General features: G+C 48.0%; 2 non-coding genes across 2 annotated transcripts; both read right to left on the reverse strand.

Moving 5' to 3' along the window:
- Positions 1–268: 268 nt before the first annotated feature.
- Positions 269–387, reverse strand: LOC137500751 (5S ribosomal RNA). The gene has a single exon (XR_011018252.1). It is a non-coding gene; the product is annotated as a 5S ribosomal RNA (ribosomal RNA).
- A 9,272-nt stretch (positions 388–9,659) lies between these two features.
- On the reverse strand, positions 9,660–9,778 carry LOC137500602 (5S ribosomal RNA). Its single transcript, XR_011018110.1, has one exon. It is a non-coding gene; the product is annotated as a 5S ribosomal RNA (ribosomal RNA).
- Between the last annotated feature and the right edge of the window lie 2,822 nt (positions 9,779–12,600).

Here is a 12,600-nt window from a genome sequence, read left to right on the forward strand (position 1 = left end):
ATAATAATAATAATAATAATAATAATAATAATAACAACAACGATGATGATGATGTCGCCGCCGCCAGGTTAGGCCGGTCACCTAGGAGGAAATGCAATACTACGCTAAGCTTCGTTCCTGTATAGCCACGGGGTCGAAGAGCAGCAAAAGGTCTAGCTAGTTTCAGACGTAACAAAAAACGTGATTTAAGCAATTTCTGCTGGCCTGAGGCAAAAGTTGAAAGTAAGTTGTCGTACTGGGACTGGGAAACTTGGTAAAAAGGGAATTGAGCCAACGGCACGTGGTGTTCCCAAGCGGTCACCCATCCAAGTACTGACCACGCCCAATGTTGCTTAACTGCGGTGATCGGACGAGAACCGGTGTATTCAACATGGTATGGCCGTTGGCGAGAGAACGGAGCTTGAAACGTCCATACGAACCGCAAAGCGAGTTTCCTGGAGGTCTTTGTGGCGCGGGGGCGTTGGCAATGGTGCAGGGGTGTGCTCGGAGGTCGCCGTCGCGGAGCGGGCGCGGGTGGTTGTCGCGCTCCGCGGCGAAACGTACCCTAACTCGACTTAACCCCACTTCTCGTAACCTAACCCCAAAAAAACGCGCGCGCTGGCGCGCGCGCGCACACACACACGGGAAGTGTCGAGGGTTGTAATAATAATAATAATAATAATAATAATAATTACTGAAGGTGGTTGTGAAGGGGCCGGCGCTGTAGCGCAGGGGCAGCGTGCCTGCCTCGTAGCTGGGGGGCCCGGGTTCAATTCCCGGCCAGGCAAAGGAATTTTACCTCGATCTAATGGCTGCTTTGAGGTCCACTCAGCCTGCTTGCTTAGGGGCTGTAGTGCCATGGGGCTTGGTCTGGTTTTCATTGTAAAGGACAAAGCAGGAGGATTTTTAGCAATAAGGTAATGTAGTAGTAGTAGTAGTAGTAGTTCTTCCCTCCTTAGCTTATGATTTGAATGTTTTGCACTGTCTTTCGATGTATATGAAGTAGGACAGATAGATAAAATCAGAGTGGAGTTGATAACAAGGCTAACAGATGCTGCTCTTTTTTTTAAAGGTGTGGTGGCCCTGAAAAGGGCCGTTTGTTAAGAATGCAGCAAGGCAGAAAACCTGGCACCTTACTTGGAGCTGGTGTATTTGGTAACTGCCTTGGTACCCTCACTGACGGCGTGCTTGGCCAGCTCACCGGGCAACAGGAGGCGGACGGCAGTCTGGATCTCCCGACTGGTGATGGTGGAGCGCTTGTTGTAGTGGGCCAGACGGGAAGCCTCAGCGGCGATGCGCTCGAAGATGTCGTTGACAAAGCTGTTCATGATGCTCATCGCCTTGCTGGAGATGCCAGTATCAGGATGTACCTGTTTAAGCACCTTGTAGATGTAGATGGCATAGCTTTCCTTCCTCTTGCGCTTCTTCTTCTTGTCTCCCTTGGAGATGTTCTTCTGGGCCTTGCCGGCTTTCTTGGCTGCCTTTCCGCTTGTCTTGGGTGGCATGGTTGTCTGGGATGTCTCCTAGAAAGTAAATTTTTCGGCCCCCTTGCAATTCTTTTTAAGACCGAGAGGGCTGCATGCGACTAGCCAATGAGCGCAAGCTTACTGCAGCCTTATTGGTTGGCTCGTAACGTTGAGCAACCTTGCAGGCTACAAAACTGGTGCGCAGAGTGATTCGGTATCATTTTCCCTTCGAAGTAGAGCAGCAGAGCATCATAGCATCATGTCAGGACGAGGAAAGGGAGGAAAAGTGAAGGGCAAGTCCAAGAGTCGCTCCAGCCGTGCAGGCCTGCAGTTCCCTGTCGGCCGTATCCACCGTCTCCTCCGCAAGGGAAACTACGCTGAGCGAGTGGGTGCTGGGGCTCCTGTGTACCTGGCTGCAGTCATGGAATACCTGGCAGCTGAAGTTCTTGAGTTGGCGGGCAATGCAGCCCGTGACAACAAGAAGACCAGGATCATCCCTCGTCACTTACAGTTGGCCATCCGTAACGACGAGGAGTTGAACAAGTTGCTGTCTGGAGTGACCATTGCCCAGGGTGGTGTTCTGCCCAACATCCAGGCAGTGCTCCTGCCTAAGAAGACCGAGAAGAAGGCTTAAGTTCCTGTTCTCGGTCAGGGCGTTGGCTCACCGGAAAAATATAAATAAACGGCCCTTTTCAGGGCCACCAACTCCTTAAGATAAGAGCTGTTTGTCTATCATGCTGCTATAGCTATCTTAGCAGAAGTATGGAGAAATCCTGAAGTGATAGAGCAGTTCAGACAACTCTCCTAATAATAATGATAATAATAACAATAATGAGACACTGCAAATATGAGGGCATCTGTAACATTAGCCAGGAGAGCACAAGAATAGCCTTTCCTTTGAGGTTATTTATTTAAGGGGGAAATGAGTAAGGTAGCTCCAGGCCCCTCTTAATATTTAATTTTCAGAAGGGAAGGAAGAAGGAAGTACATTATAGATTTCTTTTCATTTCATTTATGCTGTATAATTCTGTTCTTGACTGCTGGATACTACCAACCTATGCATGTAAGAACACACACTTAACTAGAAAGGAAAGGAAAGGATACTTAAAGTAGTATATTTACAATACTTTGTCTTTTAGACGTGCACAGCAAGGAAGATAATGTTTGTTTTCTCTTGTTAGCATTAAAATGTAGACATCATAACTGATAATGAGGGCTTTTTTCCGTGCAGGTTTCGGGGAGATGACTGTTTTGAGAGGGAGAATAGCGCAAGCTACGTTAGAGGAGTACTGTAAGTGGGACTCTGTGCTCTTTTGAGAGGTAAGTGGTGGCCCTGAAAAGGGCCGTTTTTTAAATACTGCATGCTCACAAACGGGAGCACGCTCGGAGGAGACTTAACCACCAAAACCGTACAGGGTGCGTCCCTGCCTCTTGAGAGCATAGACGACATCCATGGCGGTCACGGTCTTCCTCTTGGCGTGCTCGGTGTAGGTGACGGCATCCCGGATAACGTTCTCCAGGAATACCTTGAGCACGCCACGGGTCTCCTCGTAGATAAGTCCCGAAATACGCTTGACTCCACCTCTGCGAGCGAGACGTCTGATGGCAGGCTTAGTGATGCCCTGGATGTTGTCTCGGAGCACCTTCCTGTGACGCTTGGCGCCTCCTTTGCCGAGTCCCTTGCCTCCCTTGCCTCGTCCGGTCATGATAGATCAGTAGAGCTGCGAGTTCAGAGCTAGAATGCGGCTGGCACTCGAGGCCCCTCGCTTTTGTTGAAAGTGCCTGGCCCCGGTGACGTCAGCACCGCCCGGCCAATGGGAGTGCAGCTGCTACCGAGGGTGGGGGAAGCGAAGCAATAAAACAGTCGGGCAGCAAGCCCCCGAACCATTCTTCCTGGGACGAGTCGACAGTGAGCACGTGATGGCCCGTACTAAGCAGACTGCACGTAAATCTACCGGAGGCAAGGCCCCGCGCAAGCAACTGGCCACCAAGGCTGCCCGTAAGAGCGCGCCTGCCACCGGAGGAGTGAAGAAGCCTCATCGCTACAGGCCCGGTACCGTGGCCCTGCGTGAGATCAGACGCTACCAGAAGAGCACTGAGCTTCTGATCCGCAAGCTGCCCTTCCAGCGGCTGGTGAGAGAGATAGCTCAGGACTTCAAGACCGACCTGCGCTTCCAGAGCTCGGCTGTCATGGCCTTGCAGGAGGCCAGTGAGGCCTACCTGGTGGGTCTTTTTGAAGACACCAACTTGTGTGCCATCCACGCCAAGCGTGTCACCATCATGCCTAAGGACATCCAGCTCGCCCGCCGCATCCGTGGCGAACGTGCCTAAGTCCGGTGCTTGTCTTATGGCTGGAGCTTTACCAAACGGCCCTTTTCAGGGCCACCAAAATTTCCTAGAAGAGTAGTTATTGTCTCTCTGGTCTAGGATAGAAGGAAAACGAAAAGAAAAAAAGCTAGTGGTTCCTCTAGGTTCAAGGAAAAATCTAAGAGTAACAGAATATAATAATAATAACAATAATAATAATAATAATAATAATAATAATAATAATAATAATAATCTTGAGTATTGAGTACAATAATTCATTAATTAATATCTAGGACGTGATAGTAATAATAATAATAATAATAATAATAATAATAATAATAATAATAACAACAACAACAGCAACAGCAAAAGTGCAGTAAGTAAGGATAAAGAAAAATGTAGTTAAGTACAATAATAATGAAATTTGAAGAGTGAGTCGCCCCGCAATGAGACAAACTAGCCTGTTTAGGAGGCAGAGATAGGAGAGGCCAGGGTTCCAGCCTTGGACAGTGACTGACATAATATGCTCTCTTGGGGAATAAAATTGATGGCCCTGATAAGGGCCGTTTTTCCTCTGCTCCTACGAGAGCAAGAGGTGCGTGTAGAAGGAAGCAAGAACATGAAATGTCCTCACTTCCTTTTTGCTGGTGCCTTTTTAGGCGAGGCCTTGGGCTTAGCGGCCTTTTTAGGCTTAGGTGCCTTAGGTTTCTTAGTGGGCACCTTGGCGGCCTTCTTAGCCTTGGAAGGAGCCTTCTGCTTGGGTTTGGGAGCAGGAGCGGCCTTCTTCTTCTCGGCAGGCTTTTTGGAAATGGCTTTCTTGGCTGCAGCCTTGGCTCCACCAGCCTTCTTCGCCTTGGGGATGCGCTTCTCCTTGGGGGCAGCGGACCGCTTGACAGGGGCTGCGCTGGCCTTCTCCGGCTTGGCAGCCGAAGCGAGCTTGAAGGAACCTGAAGCTCCCTTCCCCTTGGTCTGGACCAGCTCTCCGGAAGCCACGGCAGATTTCAGGTACTTCTTGATGAAAGGGGCCAGCTTCTCAGAGTCCACCTTGTAGTTGGCAGAGATGTACTTCTTGATAGCCTGCAGAGAAGATCCACCTCGTTCCTTCAGGCTCTTGATGGCACTGCCCACCATCTCGGAGGTTTTCGGATGGGCAGGCTTGGTGCGAGGTTTCTTCGATGCAGAAGCCTTGCTCTTCTTGGGCGACGCCTGGGCCGGAGCCGAGGCGGGTGCAGATGCTGCCGATGCTGTTGCTGTGTCAGCCATGGTCACGATGAGAATGTGTTCGCGCGCTCCCCTGGTTATCTGAGTGTATCAGGCTACTCGGACCGCGCAGGAAACAGCAGTGGCTGGCTGTCGGGTGGGTTGCGCGGCGACAAGTTGGGGACGTGCTTCCTAGCTCCTTTCTCGTGCTCCCTGCGTCTTTAAGGGGTGGGTTACAATCAGGGTTCGGTTAGGAAGGGATAGTCAAAGGTTTGACGCTGCTCCTCAGGTGGCAGAAGTACTCGTCACCTTGCTTCGGGCGTCCTGATGGAGGTGCGTTCGATGGGCAGCATTTCACCAGCCGCCTCTCCATGCCGACGTTTAGGGGCGGCCGTCGTCGTCGCGACGCCCCCGGGAGTGACCCCCTCTTACCTGAAGGAAGCCCAATCCTTCCTCTAGCAATGGAGCTGAACGGCCATCCTCAGGCTCTAACCCCTTCCGAGTGAGAGCAAAGGCAAGTCAGCCTTTAGGTAGTTTTCCACAGAGTGAAGCAGACCTGCTGTAATCTGCCTCTTGTAGCTTTGCTTGAAAGGACCTACAGGATAAAGGACATAAGTTAGAAGCTAGCCTCCATGACTCGTTCGACTCCTGCTTTCCTGCTGGTAGCGCCAATCTCGTAAAGTCCTAGCCTTTAGGCCTCTATTTATAAGGCTCTCAACTCTGTACAGTCTCTCACATCCAGCAGCTTTCAGCCCCTGTCGGGGGTCGAAAGCTCAGGTTGGGAAAAGGGACAGCCTGCCCAAGGGAACCTCTAGATGTTTCTTAGGGCATAATTAAATTTCCAGTTCGCTACAGAGCCTGTACCGCCTCAGGAGAGGCTTCACCCCTCGCCTGCTGGATGGAGGCATTGTGAGTCGTATCTTACTGCCTCCAGTGGGCTGCGAAGGCGAAGGCAGGATCGAGAACACCGTGACGGAGGAAGGGGCAGTCAGTCCAGACTCTTCAAAGAACAGATTTCCTGTACCAGGAGATGATAAGTCTGTCAGTTTGATAGACCTGGCAACATCCCTTACCTTCGGTCAAATTTCTTTAGGATGAGAGACCCTTTGAGACAGCAACTCAGCAGATTTATTGGAAGGAAGGAAGGAAGGAAGGAAGGAAGGAAGGAAGGAAGGAAGGAAGGAAGGAAGGAAGGACCATGGTTTCCCAACAAACTTCTCTGCAAGACATTGCCACAACTTACAAGGGAAAAAATGTAAAGGTTTGAGGTGCTGCAACACTCATACAGCTAACATCTCACTTAAATGGTCCTGAAAGAAAGAAAGAAAGAAAGAAAGAAAGAAAGAAAGAAAGACAGAAAGAAAGAAAGAAAGAAAGAAAGGAATAATAATAATAATAATAATAATAATAATAATAATAATAATAATAATAATAATAATAATAATAATAATAAGAAGAAGAAGAAGAAGAAGAAGAAGAAGAAGAAGAAGAAGAAGAAGAAGAAGTTGTGTTTAATGACCCTTCAATAGGAGTTTATTTTTTGAGAGAAGCTAGTGTTTTTACCTTGAATATGTATACTCTGAACGAGGTGAAGCAGAATTTGAAGCCAACTGATCGCGCCGAGACTCGATCTTGCTACCCACCTTCATCATACAGAGTAGCGTATGACGATGATGATGATGATGATGATGATGATGATGATGATGGTAGTAATAACTGTATCCAAAATTCAGGTAACATCAGTTTTTACTCGCAAAATGGTTTCATGATTTCTTTGGCTAAGAGAACCAAGCGGTAACCCTAACCTCGAAAATGAATTGTCGCTCTCGATTTATAAGATGCCCTTTCTTTCTTCGGCCTAGTCGCTATCTAGTCGGCAGTCGTTTGAAATCGTGCAGGTTTCTGCATGGTTCGACGTGCGTATCCTACTAGCAGTTGAAGTCAGCGTGAAATTAAGTACAGTACAGTAACTATGTGTAAGATCTCCTTCACTTGGTGAGACAAGTTGTAGGGCCAAATAAAGGTACAGAGAGCAGAGAGAGCATTACATAACATAGAGCTAAATATGCACTGTACTTGGGTTGATGGTGTATTATACTGAACGCCCTCTTCCCCCCCTCCCCCTGCCATTACATCTTTACTGAATGATTCTGCACAACGTTCCCTGCTGTTAATATTAATCCCCTACTGGGTTTTAGCTTAACGGTATCACTCGGTAATCATCATCATCATGACAGCCTCTGTCCTTCATGCTAAAAATCAGCTGCAGAGAAAAGGACCCTTTGTGTTCTTGCCATTATTATTATTATTATTATTATTATTATTATTATTATTATTATTATTATTATTATTATTATTATTATTATCATTATCATTTACCTCAGCGAATGAAAGCCCATGTATGAACATTTTTTTGTACATAAGCAACGATCAGCTGCTTTACCGACACCTTGTAATCCAAGAAAGAAAGAAAGAAAGAAAGAAAGAAAGAAAGAAAGAAAGTAAGTATAGGGGTACCTAACCACTCCTGAAAACTACTTTCATTGAAGGTTGTACTAGGCCAAACTCTAGAGACCTCTTACTAAATGGTACCATACTACAGGGCAGGTGTAAAAAATAGTTAATGAAACCGTATAATGAAAGGTACAGACTTAAGAGCAAGTGGCGTACTGGCTTATTATCCCTCCCTTCCAGGACCCTTCTTGCAACCACTAACCACCACCTACACCCCTGCCCAAGCAGTATTCGAGCATCGGGCTGTGTGATGTGGTCGCCTTAGAAGTTTGTGCTAGACAATACCCCAAAGAAAGTAGGTGGTTTAAGACAGGCAATAAAGTTTTAAGTTTTACTCCTCTTCCCTCAAATATGAAGAGAAGTACACCATAATGAGGGGTACTAAGCCATTTAAATTCATGACAGAGACCTGATGATTCTTAGCCCTGCTGATCTAGGGTGACACTTGATATAACCAGGCCAGACCCAGTACCTGAATATTTTTAGGTTATCCAAGCCAAACCTGGGTTATATATTGCCCGAAATATGTAGCATCTACCCTGTAATTAGAAGATGCAGGTGTGACTTCACGACTGGTGATGATATAACGGAGCACAATTTAGCATGTTAGGTACTAGTAGATCCACGATCAGCCCTAGCCGTGTCTGATGCAGAAATCCTAACCTGACTTGGGAAGAACGGTAACTTATTTCTTTCTTTCTTTCTTTCTTTCTTTCCTTGAACGCTAGCCTGTAGTAGTAAGGCAAGAGGCAGTGATCAGGTGGTCAGCAAAAGGACACATTATTGCTTGAGTTCGAAATTGTCCACTGCCTTAAGTAATAGTCGTATTAGTAGCAGTAATGGTGGTGGTGGTACTACTAGTAAGGTTATGTTCACTATTATCTTACGCCTTTCGTAGATGCCGAGGTGCCGGAAGTTTGTCCCGCAGGAGTTCTTTTTATGCGCCCATATCTACAGACCATCGAAATATCACACGAGTGAGCCGGTGTCGAACCTGTCAAGTAGGGCTCAGAATGGTCTAATTTTAATTCTAGGACGGTAACAGTAACTATACGGAGTTCCGATTCGTTCTACTCAATTTATCACTTGCCAAAAGATCGGTCAGCTGACGTACAAACAACAAAAACGAGTGCTTTCCTCCCTTCACCTAACCTAAAACGTCACGACTCTTTGAACTAACCCTTGTCGTCAAAAGGTTACCTTCTCAGTCTTATTTGAAGGGCGTCTCGTCTTTGATAGAAATGAAAGAGTTTTACAAGTTCCTAGGCTTCAAAACTACGTTACATCGCAACACACGCACTTCGAAGATAGCGGGCTGTGTGTAGGCCACTGTACTGCACTGGTGCCCTACCGTTCGTAAGGAAGCCCGGGAGAGACACGAGCGTACTACAAACTTGTAACTTATTGCCGAACCGTGTCGTAATTTGAATAGCTACTTACCTGAAAGAACATAAAAGGAAATTGTTCGACTCTTTGAGGGGCTGCTAAATGCCGCGGTCGGTTGCTAGGACATGGCTTTCATTGTAATCACGACAGTGTCGATGACGTTGCATGGAAACCACCTTCCTCGCGATTTTCAAGGTGGGCGGGGAGTTTAGAAGCCTCGTTCCGCCCTTTAATAATCTTAATATTGGGAGAAATAGGACGTAGAATGATGTTATGTGCCATAAGAGGCCTGCAGGATAAGCTACACTAACCTAAAAGAATAAGAACAGCAAGTTTAGACATAGGGACGTACGATAGGAGGTACGAAAGTTAAAATCCTGGCACGAGTAATTGGAAGCGGTGCTAGGCTCAGCAAGGGTCCCCTAGGTCGACACACACACACACACACACACACACACACACACACACACACACACAGAGAGAGAGAGAGAGAGAGAGAGAGAGAGAGAGAGAGACGACGAATAATAATAATAATAATAATAATAATAATAATAATAATAATAATAATAATAACAACAACGATGATGATGATGTCGCCGCCGCCAGGTTAGGCCGGTCACCTAGGAGGAAATGCAATACTACGCTAAGCTTCGTTCCTGTATAGCCACGGGGTCGAAGAGCAGCAAAAGGTCTAGCTAGTTTCAGACGTAACAAAAAACGTGATTTAAGCAATTTCTGCTGGCCTGAGGCAAAAGTTGAAAGTAAGTTGTCGTACTGGGACTGGGAAACTTGGTAAAAAGGGAATTGAGCCAACGGCACGTGGTGTTCCCAAGCGGTCACCCATCCAAGTACTGACCACGCCCAATGTTGCTTAACTGCGGTGATCGGACGAGAACCGGTGTATTCAACATGGTATGGCCGTTGGCGAGAGAACGGAGCTTGAAACGTCCATACGAACCGCAAAGCGAGTTTCCTGGAGGTCTTTGTGGCGCGGGGGCGTTGGCAATGGTGCAGGGGTGTGCTCGGAGGTCGCCGTCGCGGAGCGGGCGCGGGTGGTTGTCGCGCTCCGCGGCGAAACGTACCCTAACTCGACTTAACCCCACTTCTCGTAACCTAACCCCAAAAAAACGCGCGCGCTGGCGCGCGCGCGCACACACACACGGGAAGTGTCGAGGGTTGTAATAATAATAATAATAATAATAATAATAATTACTGAAGGTGGTTGTGAAGGGGCCGGCGCTGTAGCGCAGGGGCAGCGTGCCTGCCTCGTAGCTGGGGGGCCCGGGTTCAATTCCCGGCCAGGCAAAGGAATTTTACCTCGATCTAATGGCTGCTTTGAGGTCCACTCAGCCTGCTTGCTTAGGGGCTGTAGTGCCATGGGGCTTGGTCTGGTTTTCATTGTAAAGGACAAAGCAGGAGGATTTTTAGCAATAAGGTAATGTAGTAGTAGTAGTAGTAGTAGTTCTTCCCTCCTTAGCTTATGATTTGAATGTTTTGCACTGTCTTTCGATGTATATGAAGTAGGACAGATAGATAAAATCAGAGTGGAGTTGATAACAAGGCTAACAGATGCTGCTCTTTTTTTTAAAGGTGTGGTGGCCCTGAAAAGGGCCGTTTGTTAAGAATGCAGCAAGGCAGAAAACCTGGCACCTTACTTGGAGCTGGTGTATTTGGTAACTGCCTTGGTACCCTCACTGACGGCGTGCTTGGCCAGCTCACCGGGCAACAGGAGGCGGACGGCAGTCTGGATCTCCCGACTGGTGATGGTGGAGCGCTTGTTGTAGTGGGCCAGACGGGAAGCCTCAGCGGCGATGCGCTCGAAGATGTCGTTGACAAAGCTGTTCATGATGCTCATCGCCTTGCTGGAGATGCCAGTATCAGGATGTACCTGTTTAAGCACCTTGTAGATGTAGATGGCATAGCTTTCCTTCCTCTTGCGCTTCTTCTTCTTGTCTCCCTTGGAGATGTTCTTCTGGGCCTTGCCGGCTTTCTTGGCTGCCTTTCCGCTTGTCTTGGGTGGCATGGTTGTCTGGGATGTCTCCTAGAAAGTAAATTTTTCGGCCCCCTTGCAATTCTTTTTAAGACCGAGAGGGCTGCATGCGACTAGCCAATGAGCGCAAGCTTACTGCAGCCTTATTGGTTGGCTCGTAACGTTGAGCAACCTTGCAGGCTACAAAACTGGTGCGCAGAGTGATTCGGTATCATTTAAGTGCAAGTCGGCAACTCCCTGTCGGATCCCCGCCCCATCAACGCTGGGGTCCCTCAGGGAGGGGTCCTCTCACCGGTTCTCTTCAACCTATTTATGTCAGACATACCTCGTCCACCGCACGCGAATGTCTACATGTATGCGGACGACACCGCTATCTCTTCTGTATCCTGGCAACCACCCAGAGTACAAAATTACCTCCAAGAAGCCCTCTCCACTATCGAACCTTGGCTTCGACAGTGGAGAATCAAAATTAATGTTACTAAGAGCAGTGCTACTCTTTTCTCCAAAAGAACTCATTCTGACCCACTACCACTGGTCTTTTTCGGCGAGGTGATCCGGTGGTCAAATGTTACTAAATACCTGGGTGTTTCCCTCGACAGAAGATTAACTTTCAGACACCATATTGAAAGAATTTTGGCCCAGGCATATAAACGCCTGTACGAAATTATACCTCTAATGAAAGCCGACAATGGGCTCAACTTAGAAAACAGGCTCCTGCTGTACAAAACCTCCATACGGCCAATCCTTGAGTATGCCAGTCCTGTCTGGGGGATCGCAGCCAAAACGCACCTAAACAAAGTTCAGCGCTTTCAAAATCGTGCACTTCGCATGATCAGCGGTGCGCAATGGTACGAACGGAATCGCGATATACACAATGACCTTCATGTGGATGAAGTTTACTACAGAATCCTGATCTCGGCACAAAGATTCTACTACAACCTGACCTCCAACCCAAACCCACTCATATCCAACCTGGGTAACTACGATACTGATGGTCTTATCCATAAGCGACCAAAGTCTCTCCTAAGTTAAATCCACCCTCCGGGGTGCAGGTCATATCCTGACCAGTGCGATTCCGTTCAAAAAGTACCACCTCATAACATCTATGCAGTCTAGTTAGAAACCTATCGAAAGTTGCACTCAAGGCCCCTAAGGCCGAAGGGCTAAAATTGCTCACGGGATTGGGTTCCGACCCTCTTATCCCACGAGATGTGTGGTCTACTACTTCGGTATCATTTTCCCTTCGAAGTAGAGCAGCAGAGCATCATAGCATCATGTCAGGACGAGGAAAGGGAGGAAAAGTGAAGGGCAAGTCCAAGAGTCGCTCCAGCCGTGCAGGCCTGCAGTTCCCTGTCGGCCGTATCCACCGTCTCCTCCGCAAGGGAAACTACGCTGAGCGAGTGGGTGCTGGGGCTCCTGTGTACCTGGCTGCAGTCATGGAATACCTGGCAGCTGAAGTTCTTGAGTTGGCGGGCAATGCAGCCCGTGACAACAAGAAGACCAGGATCATCCCTCGTCACTTACAGTTGGCCATCCGTAACGACGAGGAGTTGAACAAGTTGCTGTCTGGAGTGACCATTGCCCAGGGTGGTGTTCTGCCCAACATCCAGGCAGTGCTCCTGCCTAAGAAGACCGAGAAGAAGGCTTAAGTTCCTGTTCTCGGTCAGGGCGTTGGCTCACCGGAAAAATATAAATAAACGGCCCTTTTCAGGGCCACCAACTCCTTAAGATAAGAGCTGTTTGTCTATCATGCTGCTA

The sequence above is a fragment of the Anabrus simplex genome, chromosome 4 (assembly GCF_040414725.1).
Source record: "Anabrus simplex isolate iqAnaSimp1 chromosome 4, ASM4041472v1, whole genome shotgun sequence".
Classification (NCBI taxonomy): Eukaryota; Metazoa; Arthropoda; class Insecta; order Orthoptera; family Tettigoniidae; genus Anabrus; species Anabrus simplex.